This window comes from Emydura macquarii, unplaced genomic scaffold, assembly GCF_026122565.2.
Source record: "Emydura macquarii macquarii isolate MOO-44397 ecotype Brisbane River unplaced genomic scaffold, CSIRO-AGI_Emac_v2 contig_2795, whole genome shotgun sequence".
NCBI classification, from domain to species: Eukaryota; Metazoa; Chordata; order Testudines; family Chelidae; genus Emydura; species Emydura macquarii.
Window position 1 is genome coordinate 3,829,316 of NW_027132932.1, and position 20,150 is coordinate 3,849,465.

General features: G+C 44.7%; 1 protein-coding gene across 18 annotated transcripts in view; it reads right to left on the bottom strand.

The window, feature by feature from the left end:
• Positions 1-20,150, bottom strand: part of FGFRL1 (fibroblast growth factor receptor like 1) — a 320,481-nt gene that overhangs the window by 63,276 nt on the left and 237,055 nt on the right. The window lies entirely within an intron of this gene.

Consider the following 20,150-nt stretch of genomic DNA (forward strand, 5'->3'; position numbering starts at 1 on the left):
TGAACAAATACAAACACTTCACATGCAAATGCGCACACAACCCTACTGAAAAATCTCCTGGGATAACATACTTCACGTGAGATTCCCTGGCAGAAAAGTGTATTGGATGTGCTGCATAGAGCACCCAAAGCAACGTTACCTTACCTCTTCGCGTACCAACCATTAGCAGAAAACAACCAGAGTCCTCTGTCCATGCTGCCAGATTTCACTTCTGCTTTAAACGTAACATGTTTTAAAAGTATGCAGCACAGTCTGCATCTTCACAAAGTAGTTCTGAAGTCAGACTACACCACGCGATTGAATCCTGACTGCTATATAGTTCTAACACACACGGATCCCTGGCCTTCTGGGAACAATATAGGGTGCACTCCTAGCAGAGTGCTGTGGCTGTGCTTAACTGGTTTTGAGACAGGTTTCGTATTTTGCTAGCGTGGGCAGGACTTTAGAGGTGAAGCTGCACCTGAGAGAAACAAAATGCAAAGGCTTGTAGTCTAGTGGGGGATGCTTTGAACCATGCCTACGTGTCTGCATTCAGCTTTTCCTGCTCTCTGACACTTTCCCACCTTGTTCTCACAATGCCACGCTCTTTTTTGCTACGCAGCCCATCTGACGCAAGTAACAACATATCTGCTTTCAACCACAAAGCAAGATCACCTAAGCAATGAGGCATCTGTGTGTCTGGGAAGAAACCTTCCCACTCACCTTTTCACTCTCAATGGTTTTTTTTGTTGTTGTTATTTTTCAACCTGAGCAACAAATATACGACCTGATCCAAAGCCCACTGAGTCATTGGAAAGACTCTGAAAGACACTGACTTCAATGCATTTTGGATCAGGACCCCCATGGAAAGTCTAAAATTATATTCTTCCTAACAAGCCCTGCTGCATAAAATAGGTTTAAACACATGACACAACTCATGCCCCACCTCTGTTCTCATCTCCCAAAAGCTTCTACAAGCCACTGCTCTTTACTGCCCCATTACCTTGTTTTGCAGCCACAGGAAGGTGTTTACATCCTGGTGCTCTGACACAGGTCAGAGGTCAAGGAAGCCCAGTAAATCATGAGCCTAAATAGAGTATGGCAATAGTGGAGCAGAAGGAGGGGAGGAATCCTGGTAACAAGGGCAGCATTGTCACTCTGAGGATGAACAAATGTGAATGTTTACTGCCCCCAAATGCACTCTCTTCCTGACAAAAGCATATTCAGACTAATCTGCTTTCTGAGAGGTTTTGTTGAATGGCAGGAATCCCCTGTTCACTCTGGGAGATATTAAAATAAGTTTCAACTTACACTTTTAAAACTCCTGGTGGCACCGAAGGGAGCTAATGAGTTAGTCCTGCATTTTGATATGCACAGCACTGAAGAAAGAGGAGGTTACTTACCTGTAACGAGAGGTTCTTCCAGATGTGTGGTCCGTCTGTATTCCACTGAGGGCTATGTGAATGCACTCGGAGCCAGAGCTTTTCAAAGTGGTATTACTCAGCGGTCCACGCATGTGCCCTTGTACTGCCTCATGGTTTCGTCTGCGGCAATAAAGTGCAGGGCAGGCCGACCGCGTCTCCAGTTTGTTCTCACCGCAGACCTATAGAGCCACAGCAGAGGGGAAGGAGGGTAGGATTGGAATACAGGCTGATTCGGGCTTCATTTAACCCCATTTCCGAACATCTCCCAGACGAAGGGCAGAGGGGTGAAACGGGAGTTCTCCCAAGCTGAATGAGACGGTTCCAAAGGCGAATATTGGGGCCAGGAGCTCCACTATGGCCATCCCAGCTGACCCTGCTGTTGTTGTGCTTGTGCCCAAGGAGCTGGAAGAAGGAGGAAGAAGGAAACTGCCATGGAGCCATTACCCTCTGGCAGTCGTGTTTCTGGAATGGAAGCGGCGGACTGTGCTGAAAGTCCAGATCCTCAGACTCAGAGGAGTCAGTCTTGCATGAATGGCGGTGCTGACAGAGCCATCGGAATGGGATGCTTTAGGGGGGCATGCCGCAAGGTGAAAGATGTAATGCAGGAGATGGAGCCCTCTGCCAAGGTGAGTGCACCGTAATACGTCGAGACCTCACTCCTTCCAGGATGAACAATTCGTGATCACTTCTGAGTCTCCCCGGAGTCAATGAAATCCGGTCTACTGATGGGACTGGAACGGGTAAGGGCATCTGTCTCGAGACCGATGATTCACGGGACGCCGGCAGAGCCAAAACAGGAGTGGTTCGCAGATCCAGGACCAGGACCAGCAGCTTGGGTGAGTGGTGCAGCTTCTTGTCATCCTTGTGCGCCTTGGAGCGCATAATTCCTCCGTGGCTGGAACTTGTGGATGGAGCAGCGTCCTTCTTGGACTCAGGAAACTTATTGCCATGCTTATGTGCGTGCTTCCATGGATCGTGGCTAGGCCCCAACGCAGGGTCCATAGCACTGGTACCAGCGGATCCGGACAGAGGTTCTGTGGTAGGGGATTGCTCAGGCCGATGTGCAGGCGGTTTCCCCAGCCAGGATCTGACTTCAGCCTAGGACAACCTCCATGAGGTGCTTTTTGGGGCAGAGAACTCAGCCTTCCTGTGTACGGGCAGGGAAGGAGAGGCAAATATTGCACATGGATGCAATGTGGGCTTTTTCCAAACAGTACAAGCAGAATTGGTGTTCATCACTGATGGAAAACGAGTGAGGGCAGGAAGCACAGACTTTGAATCCCGGCGTTTTTGGCATAATCCAGTACCCAGACCTGAGGGCTGGAGAGTGAGGGGGTTGGAAGGGATTATTTGGTGGGAAAAACTACCTAGGTGGTGTCCCAAATCCTTAACTCTGTAAAACCTCTAAGAATGACCAAATTACAACACAAAACAATACAACCCTAACTACGAATGAAAATAAGAACAGTTTTTGTAACATTTTTTGAAAGGGCATCACTAAGGACAAGAGGTCAGCAGAAGCTCTGACTCGGACCATGCAGCGCTGAGAAGGAAATGGAGATGTGGATGGTCCACCCCGCCCTCTATCACCCCAGGCAAAACCATGAGGCAGTACAAAGGCGCATGTGCGGACTGCTGAGCAATACTCCTTTGAAAAACTCCAGCTCTGGGCCCATGCACATAACCCTCAGTGGAATACAACAGGGACCAGCAGTGGAAGAAGACCTGGACTATTTACTGCCAAGTGGTCAGTCCACTATTGGAGAACATTGCTTTTTTTTAAATCAAAGTTACTCAGTCCCATGATGCAATAGGACTCTGCTCAGATGGGGAAAGAAAAGAGACACAATTAATAAATAAGGCAGGGCATATTTCCTCACCAAAGCACTGTAAACAGTTTAAGAGCCTTTCACAAATCTTCCTCAGTTATCATTTGTACAAATCTGCACAGTCCCTCCTATCATGCTCCTTTACCCTCACAACACAGCTCAGCTTCCCATGCCTGCGCAACTCAGGGAAACTAGAAATAACCATTGCTTATAATTAGTGCAAAGGGGATCAGCACTTCAGTCTATCACTCACTGATCACCACATGATTTGTAATCCCTCATTAAGGCTCCAGGAGCAGTGCTCATGTTTGATGGGAGGGTTTAATTAAAAGTGAGTGCGAACCTGCTGTAAGACCTCACGATTGCTTTGATTGGCGGGGTCTGCTTGCTTCCACCTGTTGATCAGCAGAACAGCAGGCTCCTGGATGATGCAGGAGGGCCCACCACAGAGAGATGGTAGAGAGGAACATAAGAAGTGAGGCACTTAGCTAAAGCCCAGCTGCGAGACATTAACTTGGCAAAAACCAATCCATCCTAATTTTACTGAGATCTGTGCAGTAGGGACTACTCTTGTATTAGGAATTCCTGACCTTGTCTCCTTTTGAAAATAAGCCCTGTGAGATGTTTAAAAGATGGCTGAAAAAATAACAGAGAAAGGGAGCAATCCAGTAGCTAGTGACTGTTTGCTAAAGGAAAGAACCGTCTATGTCCAATGATCAATTCACTCAACAAGCATATTTCAGCATTCTTCAAATACAGCCTCTTTACGGAAACCTAGTCTACACTAGAAATGGTCTGCTGCTAGTATACCTATACTGGTATAGCTACCCCAGCAAACCTTTCTAGTGTAGATGAAGCACACAGAGGCAAAAAATGTTTTTACCAGTATAGCTTATACCAACCTGGTGAATGAAATAACCTATACTGGCAAAAGCACTCATTGCTGGTATAACTGCATCTACCCCTAGGGCTTTTGCCAGTACAGAGAGGTTACACACACATACACACCAAAAACAAAAAACAAAAAAAAATGACACTGAACCAACATTACTCTGCTGGCAAAAGTTTCTAGTGCAGACCTGGTCTCAGTTACTCAATATTGTGAAACTTGATTATTCATTTATAATTATCATCTCCAAAGAAATTTACAAACATCTGGTAATTAATCCTCACAACTGTCAATAAGCATTGTTACTACCCTGGTTTACAGGAAATAATAATATGGGACAGAGAGGTGCTAGATTCTACAGTGATGGGATGGATGGATGGATGGATAGATAGATGATTTTCAAAAGAAGCCTAAGGGAGTTAGGCTCCTCAAACCTGATTTTGAAAGGTATTTAGGAGTCTATAGGTTCAGACTTCGTAGAATGGTCAAAAGCAGGTTTTGTTTTCTTTGTAGTACAACAACTGTGTTACAACAAGACACAAGGGGAGGCATGGAGGTTAGTGGCTGAACGCTAGCTAGAAGTGGGTTCTGAGGTACGATTTGAAGGTAGTACGTGACGTGAACTGGAGGAGGGAGGCTATTTCAGACATAGGGGCAGCATGAAAGAAGGAGACCAGTACAGTAGGCAAAGGGGGCATGAAGGTGTCCGGGGCATAAGGGTGAGTGTAAGAGACAAGAGTAGACATAGGGAAGCGGCAGAGCCATCAAGTGACTTGAAGGCCAGTTCAAGGAGTTTGAACGCGATGCGGCGGGAGCTGGGGAACCGGCAGATTAAAAACTGTTCAGGAACTAAAAAATTATCTGTGCATCTCATCAGGAACAGTCATGCTGAGATTCTAGTTCTCATGAATTATATATTTGCCAGCTGAGTGAATATAATGCATTTGTAAAGCTTCCTGATTATGGCCACACTCAATAGTCTATAAAGGCTCTAATGAAATCTTAGCACAGACTTACCTGTTATGTGCTAACAAGCATATCCATAACCATGGAATTTTCTGAACTCCGAAGGCCAGGTCCTCAGCTTGTATAACTCACGAGTGGCTCTGCTGCAGTAAATGAGTGATGATAGGCCCTCACATTTTATTCTCTCTCTTTTAATACTAGCAAAACAAAACATGCACAAAAACCCACCAACGCAGAATCAACCATCCAAAAACTCTTGGAAATGAAGTTCAGGGTCTAATTAAAACCCACAAAGGGAACGGAATTCCCAGGTAAAAGTGAACATTCATACGGCTCCTGGACTGCAGTCCTGACTGACATCACTTATGCCTTTTACTGGACAACTGTTTATGCTATGGCCAGAAAGCTGGCCCACATTGGCTTTTATAGGTTTCAGTAACACCAGACTTGACTTGAAACATTTTAAACTATATATATTGTTCCTGATGATGATACTGATGGGTTTCCTCATAAACCAGGAAAGCTCCTACTGCTTTCTGCAAACGCACAACATGGGCCCCATCCGGCAAACCCTCAATCACAGGAATAATCCTTGCTTGCACAAATGGTCCCACTGCTTTCCTGTGGGCAAACCCAGAAGAGTACGCATTTGCAGGATCAGGTCCTGTGTTCTTTTGCCTCTTCTACAGACTGTGCTTGCTGTGCATGGAATGCTCTTAACTGTGCTAATACACACATGATAAAGCACTGACAATTCTTAAGCCCCACAACACTAGATTATGACATCTATTTGGCAAAGACACTGAAATAGGAAGTGATTTACCTAAAACCACACACTAAAGCAGCAGAGTTAGGTACAGAGTCCAGGAATCATGAGTCCCAGTTAGTTTTAGAACACATAACTTCAGGGCCTTTTGTACTGCAGTTCCCTAATGAATAACTGAGCACATATTGAATGTGCTAATAACATATAAGCTAGGTTTTAAAAAACTGCATTTTCGAACCAATCCCTATGGGACAGAATGTGACTGGTGCCTGGGCAGGCACGCAAGAACGGTCAGGGTGAGAGACGTCTCGCACGCTGTCCCGTGCTCGTCAGGCATAGTTGCTTTCTGTGATCTCTAGTGCAGGGATTGCTCCCTCTTTATATCCCCAGGGTGCAAGTCACCCCAAGTGGGAAAAGAAGGTGGGAGGAGGGGTATGGTCTAGAGAGGAGGAAAGATTAGGAGTAAGACAAATGATGTACAGACATTTCACTGAATGGCTGGAGAAGGGCACAGTCCAAGACAATACCTCAGTGACCTCTATATCTCCTTTGTCTCATATTGAAACAAGGGGAAAAGAAAGAAACAATGTGTGTCAAAGTTACTAACATGGAAAATGACACTTGACACCGTTTGACTTTTTCCTGCCAAAGTTACATGGTAAAACATCAACAATTTGTTTCACTCTGAGGTTAAGGTGAAAATTAAGAGATGCTGATTGACTCCAATAAAAAGCTCCCAGCTCTGTGCATTACAGAAGTAAATCAAGATGCTAAGCCACTCCCAGAAATTACCTTCCCATTTACTTGTGAAAACTAAATGTTCGTAACCACTTTAGTGACTGCCTGGTAGTTAGAATCAGCTCCCACATATGACAAATCCTACCAGACCTTGGTTGGTGTAAATGGTCTGGAAATTTAAAAGCAAAGATCTGTCCTTTTTGAAGGAAAAAAGTACAAAAGTGAAAAATGTCATTGGATCCACAAGGAAGAGATTCTAATTCCCTAATTCCATTCTTCAACCAGATCCTCAACTGGTGGACCATCTGAGGATCTGGCCTTTTTAGTGCTGCTTTGGGTTTAGGGAGTATTGCCATGTTCACAATTCTGGAAGAGAAGATTACCGTGTACACCTCAAGCCAAGCACACACAGCTTTCACTGGCACTCAGCAAATTCTGGGGGCACCCAACACTTCACAAGAGACATCTGACACTTTGTCATGCCTGGTCCTTCTCCTGGCCATTCAGCAGCATGCTGAGATTTATCTACTAGGCATAACATGCTCTATCATCGCAATCATGATTAGCTCTGTTTTCATTATTTGCTATTTGTACTGAAATAGCCCCCAGAAACCCCAATCAGGATTAGGCCCCATTGTGCTAGCTGGCATACAAACACAGAGTAAGAGGCACTTCCTGCTCAGAAGAGCACACCATCTAAATTAAGAGAAGATACAACAAATGGGTGTAACAAAAAAAAAAAAAAAAACAGAGGGAGTGTGCATGGGGGGGGCTATGCCATGTGCTTGTGTAGACTAGTTGTGTGCACAGTTTGCAGGTTTCAAGTCATGGTTATTATTTTCTTTTTACATAATAAAACACAAGACATTTGATATCAGCAATTCCTGCTGGACACATGACAAGTCCCAGGAGTGGTAAGCAGCGTAACAGTTGGTGTACTTTTAGGAGGGAAATGATCACAGATCCAGTGCTAATTATCTGGAACAACACACTTTGGCCTATCTGCATAGGGTAAAAGCATCCTGCTAACAAACACTGTTTTGTCCTCGTGGACAAGGAGAGTCATGTTTAAAACTACCTGAGCTGATCTTAGTAGAATCTAGGGGGACCCTACAGTTTGTTATGACCATTTAACACATTTTAATCAAGCCTTGGCCTTGCCTACCCATGACACTAAGACACTCTGGAAAGGGCAAGGTGAAGTCAAGGTCAAAATTATACCTGTTCCCTGAGCTAATCAATTATCGACACCAGGTGAAAAAATGTTCCAATAAACTGTCAGTGAAAACATCTTGCACCTCTAACATTCTACAGATGTGTTTCGTCCACTGAAAATTGTCAATGCAGCCTTCAGTCTGGCACAGTGTAAGTGTCCTGGCTGTAAATAATATGGGAGGAAAAAGGATCATTTGAAACAGTTACAGAAAAATAAAATATCCTAGAAGGCTGAAAATAGAAGTGATGCTGAATTGCAGCTCTTTCTAAATATTTAGAAAAATCCTGGGAGGACCCTCTGTAGAAGTTTCTTCCACACTAAGCTATAAAAAGCGTGGGCTGCCACTATGTTCCAAAGGGGTTAGCTTACTAGCTAAATTTAGAAGTTCTTGGTGGAGAAATTGTCCAAAAAAAGTTTCCTTTAAATCAGGCTGCTAGCTTCTACCTAGAAAAAGGATGTCATTTCAAATGTGTTTGCTTAACTTTTAGCTATTTCCATACACACACACACACGCACACTTAAAAAAAATAGAAAAAAAGAAAAAAAGAGATGATTGGACCACCTCCTGAACTTAAATGAAACCAATCATAAGACTCTTGCTAAGAAAATGCGAGCTTTGTCAATAGAGTTCAGGGTTTATTTTTCAATGTGCCTAGTAAAAACCAACGCAGTATTTTCCTGGCACTGTGTGCAAATGGCTGATCCAGTGCTTGTTATCTTTGCAAAATACTCAAACCAAGAAATTCTTCATTGTCTGGCAATCATTTTAAACATTTGGCCAAAATCTGGCAATTGGTGCAGATGCAAATTGGGTACTACTTAATATCTCTCAGGAGAAGGGGGGGGGGGAGAGTTTTCTTTTTTTTAATTTGAAGGAATGCAGTGAACATGAAAGAAAATCTGAAACTACAAGGAAAGAAGCAAGAGAACTGAAAGGATAAGTTCTCACTGGTTATGTGTTCTTCATGCATCTTTAGCCATCAAATGTTAATGCGATCTTGCCTTGGGGAGGATGGATTAGATAATCTATTGCCGTATGACTTTTCCATCTCTTACAACTATGATTCATCCACCAGTTGAGGAAAACATTAAACCAATGCCCTGATCATTCACCATCATTAAAAATCCCACTGCATTTTTCACAAAACTAGGGAAATTAGCCCTGCCAAAATACCAATTTGTGTAATTACTGTACATTCAACCTACCTGAAATTCCCCCTGCAGTTTCTATCAGAGAAGATATTCTTCACTAGATTTTAATGTCGCTGGGGCAGAGACCATGGGCCTGAATCTCCACTGCCTTGTATCTGGTGTTCTCATTTACACCAGTACTAAGTGGATGTAACATGCTACTGTTCTGATCTGGTCACCCTAAATCCTCTAGGTCTCTATGAAAGTATTAGCCATAGTGCTTTAAAGGCTCCAATCTGGGATCATGACCCGTTGTGCTGGACATATTACACATCCATAATAAAAAATGATGGTCCCAACTCAAAAAAGCTTACAATCTGAAATGCAGACAATGGGTGGAGAGAACAAACAGAGGTGGAGGAAGGACAAGGTGGCAGTGAAACAACCATATTTGGTATAATAAGCAACAGGGTCCTGGCACTCCTGGTGCCTAGCCACTGTCATGTGTTTATAGGCACCATTGCAGAGGTGAGTTTTAAGGAGGGAGTTGAAGGAAGATAACATGCTGCATTGCAGATCCTTATAGGTAGTTCATCCCATGAAGTAGGGGGCCATAGAAGAATGTGCTTGAAGGAAAACTGAACTAGCAGGTGAAGGCTGGTATTGTCGGCAGAGCAGACAGCTTGGTAGCAGTGTGCCCAGTTTAGAGTCTAGCCTCCAACACTCCTCATTATAGCAAATCCTTGAGGAGTGGAATCCAGCCTTCATTATTGTAATGAAACGAAAGGTATGTGAAAGGGGCAATGGAAGACCCTATAACATTCTAAAACCAAACTGCTTCTGCTAGACAGTAGGAAAGCCAGATCTATGGCATTGTAAATACCGTAAAAACACTCTTTCTACATCCTTGGGGGACAGGAGGATCCATGTTTAGGGCCAGATAGGCGAGTATGGAAGCAATGAAGACACTCATATCGTCTGCCTTTCATATTGGGAATTTATGTCTTGATTTGGTTTCTTTCACATCTAGTAAGATTTTGGCATATGTTATACCCACTTTATGAATTAGGAAAGTTCCTTTATGGAGCAATACATTTTAAATTCTATAGAAGCGACCCATCCTAACAGTTGCTGCTCTTTTTGGTTAACAGTGGAAAGCTCAATCAAAAGGCAACATCAACTTCTGCAGAACTTGGGTTCAAGCACTGACCTACCCAAGACTACTGGGATAAAATGAAGAAAGAAAACGTTTAGGTTAGGTATCAGGAAAAATTTCCTGGCAGTAAAATAACATCTGTTAATAACCGACTTCTGTTGGTGAAAGAGACACGCTTTCCAGCTCCACAGAACCAAAGAAGAGCTCTGTGTAAGCTCAAAAGCTTGTCTCTCTCACCAACAGAAGCTGGCCCAATAAAAGATAATACCTCCTCCATCTTCTCTCTCTCGTATCCTGGGACACACGTGGCTTCAACAACACTGCAAACATCTATTATTAACCTCCAGAGAGGAAGGACAGGCTTGTGCTTATGGCATTAGACTGGGATTTGGGAGCAATGAGTTCAAGTTCTCGATCCCATACAAACTGCCTTTGTGACCTTGAGCAAGTTCCTTAACCTCTATTTGCCTCAGTTCCTTATCTGTAAAATGGGAATAACATTCCTTCTTTCTTCCACTCTTTTTCTGTCTAATCTACTTAGACTGCAAGTTCTTGGAGGCAGGGCATGTTTCTTCCTATGCCTAGCACAATGGGGCCCTTATCTCAGTTTGGGCCTCTAGACGCTATCATAATATAAATAATATCTATTATGGCAACCCCAAAGTTTGAGATATTTAAAATTAGCCCAGACAAAGCATTAGAAAATACACCACAGAGAATTCCCTGTCTTGCAAGGGTGTATGTTAGGTGACTTAAGAGCTAATTTTTCCTCTCTCTACTATCTCTGCTTCTATATTCCAACAGCATGGAGATGAAACAGATTTAAAAAGCAGTGTTACTGAGAGGTACTTTTTCAATGTGAAAGGATTCTGGTCTGTATATACCCTGAACACCATTATGTGAGGTCAATACCCTAAGCCTGAACTTATAGAAGGCGACTGTGCTTTCCTGAGAAAGTCAGATTTTTACCTTTTGACTCTGCAGTTTGTTTCCCAAGCACAGCTGCCTTTCTTCCCCTTCCTACTCTTTAGTTCCCAATGGTAAGAATAACCCCTCCCAAATAAATGCAGTCCCACTCTTTCTCTTGGCCACATTGTCTTCAGCTTGACAAAGTGGGCTTTTTTCCCTCCTCAAGCCAATCAATGCATGACCGCCCTGCCCACATCACTCTGCCTGTGGATACGTGCCTATTGAGGGTCAGTGAAGTACAAGTAAAGACAAATTTACCAAGCTGGGGAGAACAATGCCTTCGTTAGCACATGAAAGGGATTCTGGGGTCCAAATGATCCAATTTTGGCACATGTCCAACCCTTAGACAGGTGGTGTCCAGAACAAGGCCTAGCAGAACGCTGGCTGACTTATATCAGCCATTTCACATTCAGAGGGAAAAAAATTATCATGGCATCTGTTCCTCTGAAGCAAGATCTGCTTCTGAAAACACTCACTCTTTCTCTGAAACAGGGTGGAGACAGGTGGGGAGGAGAAATAGCCCCCGCAAGAATGTTTCAGAGGACAAATGAGTTGCAGGTGACCTTGATCCAGAGATCAATCAATAAAATGTTATGGTGGATGTCATTCTCTGTGAAGACAATAACCCCCCCCCTTGTTGAGGATAAACAAATGTTTGTGACATGAAGCAGCTGCAGAATACTATCTCCATCTAATCCCTATGAAATCAAAACTAGAATTTTTCCTCCAGGGAACGGGCATAAATCAGGAAGGTGAATGACACGGTCAGATTAAAAGCATGTTTTAGGGATGGAGTAGAAGTGGGCTACGAGTGTGCAGCTGACTTCTCGGGGTCCAGCAGGTGAGAGCTTGTTGTGGCCCTGAGTCTTGGTTTCTTCCTTGTAACTCAGCCCTGGTTGAGACAGCAGGATGTACCGTAAATAGGAATATTTGGGAATAAAATGGGAATATTTGGCATCTTCTTGTGGTTCACCCAAGGTCCTGATCCCTGGTAGCTAGTAAAGATTCCATGACACTCTTTGAAAGTGCACAGGTGTTAAACTGGATGTCTTATCAGATTTTAACTTGGGTAATCGCACTTGCCTCCCTAGATACCGCTACAGTTTAAACAGGATATGGCATTCGTCTTCACACTCTGTCCTAATTCTGTAATGCTCCTGTGCATGGTTAAACAATTTCTGTGCTGCTTCCCAGAGCAGGCATCTCAAGCCACACCGATGCACCAAGCCCATTCCCATATCGCTCCTGGTGCAAGGAACTCGCTCGCTTCCTAGCCGAGGCCAGTCACAACTGCAGCCCATGAAGTACACAAGGACTGCTCTCTGCTGGTGCTCCCACAGCTGCTAACCACTCCAAAAGGAATAGCGAGGCCATGGGACCACCCCCTCATCGCCATATCAGCCAGCATTGTTCACCAACCTTGCATGGGAGTCCACTTTGCACTGCCGTCAGAGGAGTACCTGTTTCCTATGCACACTGGGGAGCTGAGGAAGATATTGTGCCTCCCTGAGGTATGATGCCCCTTCGTGTTCCCACTAAGGTGATGAAGCTCTGTACCAGCCCCCATCTCGTGAGCCCAAACTGAGAAGGCGTGACTCAAGCAAAATCATTTTAAACCTGCAAGGCCAAGTTCAGCACTGACAAATGCCCAAGGCAACTCCATTGCCTGCAAAGTGCAAGTCAACACAGAATCCATCCCAAAGGGTGGTAAGCATGAGCCCCTCCTCTCCGGCAATGATGTAGTGAATTTTTACAATCATGACATCACATTGCAAAATAAAAGTCTGTAAAAGCCTTCCAATGTCTACAGCTACATCCGGTACCGATGTGTCAGACAGAACTATCAGAGAGAGAGAGGAGAGCTAGCCCATTAAGGAAATTAAATGGTGTGTACACAACCAGAACAGGCACTGAATGTTTACCTGCCAGTTAAGCTCGTGGGCTGTTTTTCTTTGCAAAGTCCTATCAAATCACCTTCCTAATCATATGCACTTGTTATTTTTCCCAAGGAAGAGTAACATCTACTTGATGAAAGGCAGCATGCTCCAGAGAATTATGTGAATGGCTGAAGAAGAGCTTCTGCAGGTGTAAAAAGAGCCAATGCTGGGCTCCTCATATCTGAATGCTATAGACGGCAGGATTCTGAAGACCTTTTCTCCCTTTCTCCTCTCCTCCTTACCTACCCATGCCGTCCATACAATGTAGGATGATAAGAGCCCACATTTATTTTTATTTTTAAATGATTACAACAGACAACAGGACTCAATCACTTTTGCTAGCAACTTTCTGAAATCAGCCAAATGAAATGAAATGAGTAATTCAGCTAATCATTACAAGTGATTTTGCAAAGGGAAATCTGCCAGCAAGGGCAGTGCACGGCCTGAATCTTTGGGCAGGAAGCTGGGAAGATCCATGGGAGGCCAGGGATAAGTTATGCTGTGATATGTGATGGGGGAGGGAGGGAGAGATGGACAGTGGATCCACACCGAGCTGCAGCCTTGCTCCTCCACTGACCTTCTCCCAAGCAGCCCCAGATGCTGGGGCAGAGAAAGCACCATTGGAAACCATCACTGCAGTACATCGAACAGTACAGGCACCTTTTGCAAAATCCAAACACCCTGTCATCTCCAGTATGGTGGAATGCAAAAACTAGAACATGCAAAAATTGGTTTAAAAAAACCAACAACAAAAACACCAACCCTGTGGCTGTGGGCCTTTGTTTCCAAGGTGAAAACTAGATTTCCTCCCATCCCAGAAATCTCTGAGCTATCAGAAAGACAGCCCAAAACGGCTTTGCAGCAACACTGTCCAAAAACATTTTTTGTCATTCTTTCACACCCCAAACTGACATGAACAGGCATTTAAAGGGCTGACTGTGCCAAATTAGGGAGCAATTATCCATAGTTATTGAAGAAAATACGTATTTTAAATTAATCTTTCCAAACACACCTGACCTCATCACGGAATATGTTCCTTAATTAATGATGCTTTGAGAGACTTACATGAAAGGTGCTTAAAGGAGTGCAGAAAATATTAATTATTTACTGTTATTAATTACTATTATTATTATATTAACATAAGATGGCAATAGAAATACCTGCATTTTATTGGGTATATTAAACAATTCTCCATGGTTGAGAGAAAATTATTCTGCTTTCAGGCAGACCAGTTCAAATTTGGTTGCATAAAAGCATCAGAAACTAATGTGAAAGCCAGTTTGTAAATTCAAATGGTTTTCTGAAACAAAGTGAATTTATCACTGCCAGATTCCAGATGTAATGAGGACAGTGGGGGTCAGAGCTCTTAGCACTTCTTCACAATTAGACCTTAAACAGATTCTTTTTTTTTCACAGCCACTTCCCACTTTGGTTCTCAATGGACAAGGTCTGCAGTGCCTTTACACACTGGAATTTTTAAGCTGAAGCTCATGCTTTTGTTTCGAACAACCTCCAATTCCTACAGCTTCTTTTGAGATCTCTCTCCTCCTTGACAGATTCTATATTTTGCTGACTTTTTCTCATATCGAAGTGTCAGCCAGCAAAGATCTGGCAATGACTGTGGGACAATTGCCTCTCTCCCTCCCACTTAAAGAAAGAATTTAAAAAATAAATCTTGCCAAACAGAGGTACTTAAAAGGTAGGCTACAGATTCCTGGAGTATGGTCCTGTGAGGCACAGAATGTCTCCTCAAAAGCATTGGGAATTGGAGACACTCAGCACATCTATCCATCCATCTAGGTTCTTAGACCATGTCCATCACATGGCCACTGAACACCTAGGATTTAAGTTATGATTGGCACTTCTTACAAAGGACTCAACACATTGCAGGATCAGGCCCCACGTGTGGATCTTTCCATTTGCTCTCTTAACTATATGGAGTGAGGCTGGCAGAGGAAGGATAGTCCAGTGGTTATGGCACTAGCCTAAAGCCCCAAGTTCAATTCCCTACTCCCCCCCAGACTTCCTGAGTGACCTGTGGCCATTTCCCCATCTCTATGCCTCAGTTCAGTGGGGATAATAGGCCTTCACTACCCCACAGGGATACTATGAGGATAAATGTATTAAAGATTGTGAAGTGCTCAGATACTGGAGGTCACATAAAAGAGAGAGAAGAGCCAGGAGACCTGCTGTGTATGACCCTATGCAAGTCACATCTCTCTGTGACTTAGTTTCCCCATGTGTAAAATGGGGATCACGAGACTTACCAAATTTTTTAAGGGGCTTTGAGATCCTCAGGTACAAATCACTAAGTAAGCACGTAATATTTTTATTAAATAGTAGGAGGTCAGAGCCCATGTCTCCTGCTGCTCTCTGTGAATTGACTAAAGGCTTCTGGTTTTCACTGCTGGAGAATTCCAACCACAAGCAATTTCTATTCATTTATCAAGGAAGATAGAAGTACAAGTAAATATTTTCCCTTACTTTCCCCCTTCCCCCCGTAGTATGTTATTTGCATAATTTATATTAAGCTAGTCAAGGCAGGAATCTGGGCTTTTTTTTGTGTGTCCAACACCAAGCACCACAATGACATTATGCAAATACTCACACTCCGGGTGGGCACGTTTCTTTGGGATCAAAAATTAGGTGCTGCACTCAGGTTCCTGGAAAGTTGCTAACGTGGCTGTGAGTGCTCCAAAGTTTAACTGGGTTTAACCCTTAACTCCCAACTATATCCAGAGGACTCCCTCGCCCACACACACTCCAGCAAAATGGGTGCAATTCTACTTTGGGTGCAAGTCAGCACATGGAGAGCTCGGTTAGGAGCTCTTGCCATCTCTGAATGCTGCAGAGCACAGCTTGGAGATGGCTCCCTGCTCCCCACTGCATAGAGAGGCTTGGGGATGGGGTCAGGGCCTGTGGATCCACCACCATGAGCCTTTATTAGCCAGACCCTCTGTATGCATGACTGGCACAACAGCTGTTGGGTGCAATGAAGCTCTAACACAAGAACATAAGAATGGTCATACTGGGTCAGACCAATGGTCCATCTAGCCATCCAGCCCCAGCTTCTGGCAGTCAGAGGCTGAAACTGCAGCAGATTACAAAATGTGACTTTGCTGTTGCTCTAGGCAGTGTTTCTCAATTATATTTCGCCGCGGAACCCTTGCCCAGCCATGCGATACCCTCTGCCGACAAGTCCGGGAAATCTTCCCCTTTTCGGCAGCGCGGTGTAGGCTGGTGCTCTCTAAGCGATTTCCGGCGGCGCCATCAGCTGTTCGGCGGCGTGCTAACAGCTGTTTGGCGGTGCGCGATTTCTGTTAATTTTGGCGGCGCGGTTCCACTTTTTCGCGGAACCCTTCAACTCAGCCCACGGAACGCCAGGGTTCCGTGGAACACTATTTGAGAAACACTGCTCTAGAGTATATACGCTGGCTGTGCAGAGGGACAATGATTTAGCCCTCAGACATAAACGCAAATATACAGTAGTATACGATACACCAGAGACCAACTCAATACAGAGAGCTGCTTTCTTGGGCAGGATTTGTTTTTCCAAATGAGATTTATTTAAAAGAACAGCGAACTGTTATAAACAGTTCACTCTAACAATAACACAGAAAATGAATCCAGCTCTCTCTGTCAGTTTTACTGCACGGTGCAATCCAGGTATGGTAGTTAAATCCTGTTTATAGTGGCATGGGAGCGCGCACCCTGTCCAACAGAGTGACCCTCTGCTTAAAGTGAAGTTATTCTGTGAAAAAAGTTACTCCATAGACGGACGAAATTCACCCAACGGTACAGCGTGGCCATATGTCCCCGGGGCCCTCTCCATTTTCATGGCTTAGTGTTTGCCTCAGTCACACAACACTGTTCTGACCCAGGGTTACAGATGCTCAGATACTACAGTGATGAGCACCAGAGAAATACCCATAAATAAAAATTAACTCACCGCAGACCGACGGGGCACCTGAAGGAGCCGCCGGCCAACTGAGATAACAGAAGTGATGTCAGGCTGGCAGAGTGCATGTGCTCAAAGGCCAACCCCACCATGTCTGTCGTACACTGACAGCCCCAGGCATTCTCCGATGCTATGTCTACACAAGAATAAAAAACCCACAGCTGTCCCAGGCTCACGGGGCTCCAGCTCCAGTGCTGAAAAACTCCTGTGTAGACACTCAGGCTGGAGCTGCAAGGCTGCAGAGTCCCAGAGCTGAGGCTGGATCCTGAGCCCCAACGTCTACATACAGTGATTTCTAGCCCTGCGAGCCTGAGTCAGCTGACCGGGGCCAGCTGCAGCTATGCCATGGGTCTTTTATCCCTGTGTAGATGGACCTCAGGTGACCCCTCCACACACACACACACACACACACACACACACGACCAGGTGCCAGTTTGCTGCTGCATGGGAATCAAATCCACGGCTAAAGAGAGAACGGTTTCCATTACAAGTGAGAGAGGTGTGGCCTCTCTCCTCATCCAGCTGCTAACCCCACTGTGCACAACTCCATGACTCCCATCAAAACTACCCCCTACCTAGCCCTCCCAGCCCCACGCATGCACACACACAGATATATCTGAACAACAAGGAGTCCAGTTTTATACCCTGAACATCAGTTTGCCTTATGGTACACAGAGGGATTCAGCTACTCCCGCATGTGGCAGAGCTGGACTCTGCCATCATAAGGGAGATTTGGGGAGGGAAGGAGACAGTTGTGCCGACCCACCAGCCACAGACTCCATATAGGAGATGTGCAGGCGTCACAGCCACTCTTCCACACCAAGTGCTGGAACAGTGGAGAAAGCCGCCAGGCTGCGCGGTGTCCTGCCACCCACACAGTTTCCTGAATAAAGCCCAATGTCACCCTATATCTAGGTGCCATTCTTTTTGCTTTTCTAATGAAGAACAATTAGCTGCTGGATTTTGTTCTGTTTATTTCCTTTAGCATGTGTCCTGACAGGCCAAAAAAAACCCAGCAACCCCAGTTCAGTTCCTTTGCTCATGTATTTGAAAAACAAAAGAAAGGAAAGTAATTAGCTACACTCATTAGCGTTTCTGATACAATTTACCTCAGCTCCCCCAAACCGACTGGGGTTGATTAATTTGAGAGGCCGTTAGATTTCTTTAATCTGTAGCCCACACACTTCAAAGATCTTTCTTCTCCAATTAGGCAATAATGGGCTTTAGTTCTGCCCAGGAGAGTGAATCAGGCACCCATGCACGGAAAGTTTCAAAGTTGTAAACTTGGGGGGCGCAGAGGAGGAACCTACACACTGCACTTACTAAATGACCTATTAAGGTCATTCATTTTCGAAAGAGCAAAGTATAGCCTTCCCATTTAAACTTCGAAGGGGAAAACAGCAGTCTCTCTAAATGCCTAAAATTTTGTTTATAATGAAAGCTGGCTACCATTCACTAGACAGAGTACAGCTAATCAAGTGGCTGGCTGATCTGCTACCTCTGATATACACCCCCGCCCTCTCCACTGTATAATCTAGCTATAATCTCCCAGCAGACATTCCATTACACAAGAAGGGACAGATTCTGTAAATGCAGTGTGACTCCATCCAATACAGTTACTCTGGATTTATACTAGCGTAACTGAGATCAGAATCTGGCCTCCTCTACACATAAACTTGCACTGGTGGAAAGCACACCCTGGTATGGACACCCTTATTTTGCATGGCTCACTTTGGTGTAGCTCTAACCTGTTCCTAAGGCCTGATAGACACTTAAAATTAAAATTGATCTAGCTACATCACTCAGGGGTATGAAAAATTCATGCCCCACAGCACTGTAGTTAAGATGACCTAAACCTCAGTGTAGATGCAACTAAGTCAATGCTCGGGGAGGTAGCTTATCTACATTGATGGAAAAATCCCTTCTGTCTATACAAGAAGCATCTGGACATACCCTAACTTACTTAAAGTAAGCCAAATTAAGACAGGTTTAAACTGAAATAAAAACATTCACACAGCCTTCTGCAGCAATGAAAAAAATCACACCCTAAATTAAACTGCTGTAATTCTGTGTGTAGACAAGTCCTTGCACTTTAGGGGACATTCACCCCAGTTCCACACAGGGCCCTATGCCACACTTAAACCCTGCTTCCCATAAACCCTCATTAAGGGTGAAATGCACCCCTGTCTATAGGGCTAGCAGAAGGCCAGTGCATCACTTAAGTCCTACTTCAGCCCTATTTCATGCTCAGGACTGCCAAGAGATGTACTTGACAGCACTGTCATGCCTGCCTGCAGTTCAGCCTGAATCTCACGTATCCAGATGAACTGACGGTAGACGCTGCCACCAGAAGCTGCTGTCGAGAATGGCTTCAAGCAGCCAGACTGCATGTCTGACCTGTCCCTGGCTGCTCCCTCTGTTGAACCCAAGCAAGGAAGCAACAGGGGCAACAGCAGCTGACGGCCTGGTTGGTGTGGACTGAAGTTGAGGGACTCCTGGTGCAAGTGCTGGAGGAACCTACTAGGGGCCGTGCTCCTCTTGACCTGCTGCTCACAAACAGGGAAGAATTGGTAGGGGAAGCAGAAATGGGTGGTAACCTGGGCAGCAGTGACCATGAGATGGTCAAGTTCAGGATCCTGACAAAAGGCAGAAAGGAAAACAGCAGAATATGGACCCTGGACTTCAGAAAAGGAGACTCTGACTCCCTTAGGGAGCTGATGGAGGAGCTGATGGACAAGATCCCCTGGAAGGCTAATCTGAGGGGGAAAGAAGTCCAAGAGAGTTGGCTGTATTTTAAAGAAACCTTATTGAGGGCACAGGAACAAACCATCCCGATGTGCAGAGAGAATAGCAAATATGGCAGGCGACCAGCTTGGCTTAACAAAGAAGACTTCGGTGACCTTAAACACAAAAAGGAAGCTTACAAGAAGTGGAAGTTGGTCAGATGACTGGGGAAGAGTATAAACACACTGCTCGAGGATGCAGGAATGAAATCAAGAAGGCCAAAGCACAAGTGGAGTTGCCGCTAGCAAGGGACATGAAGGGGAACAAGAAGGGTTTCTACAGGTATATTATCAACAAGAAGAAGGTCAGGGAAAGTGTGGGCCCCTTACAGAATTGGGGAGGCAACCTAGTGACAGATGATGTGAAAAAAGCTGAAGTAGTCAATGCTTTTTTTTGCCTCTGTCTTCA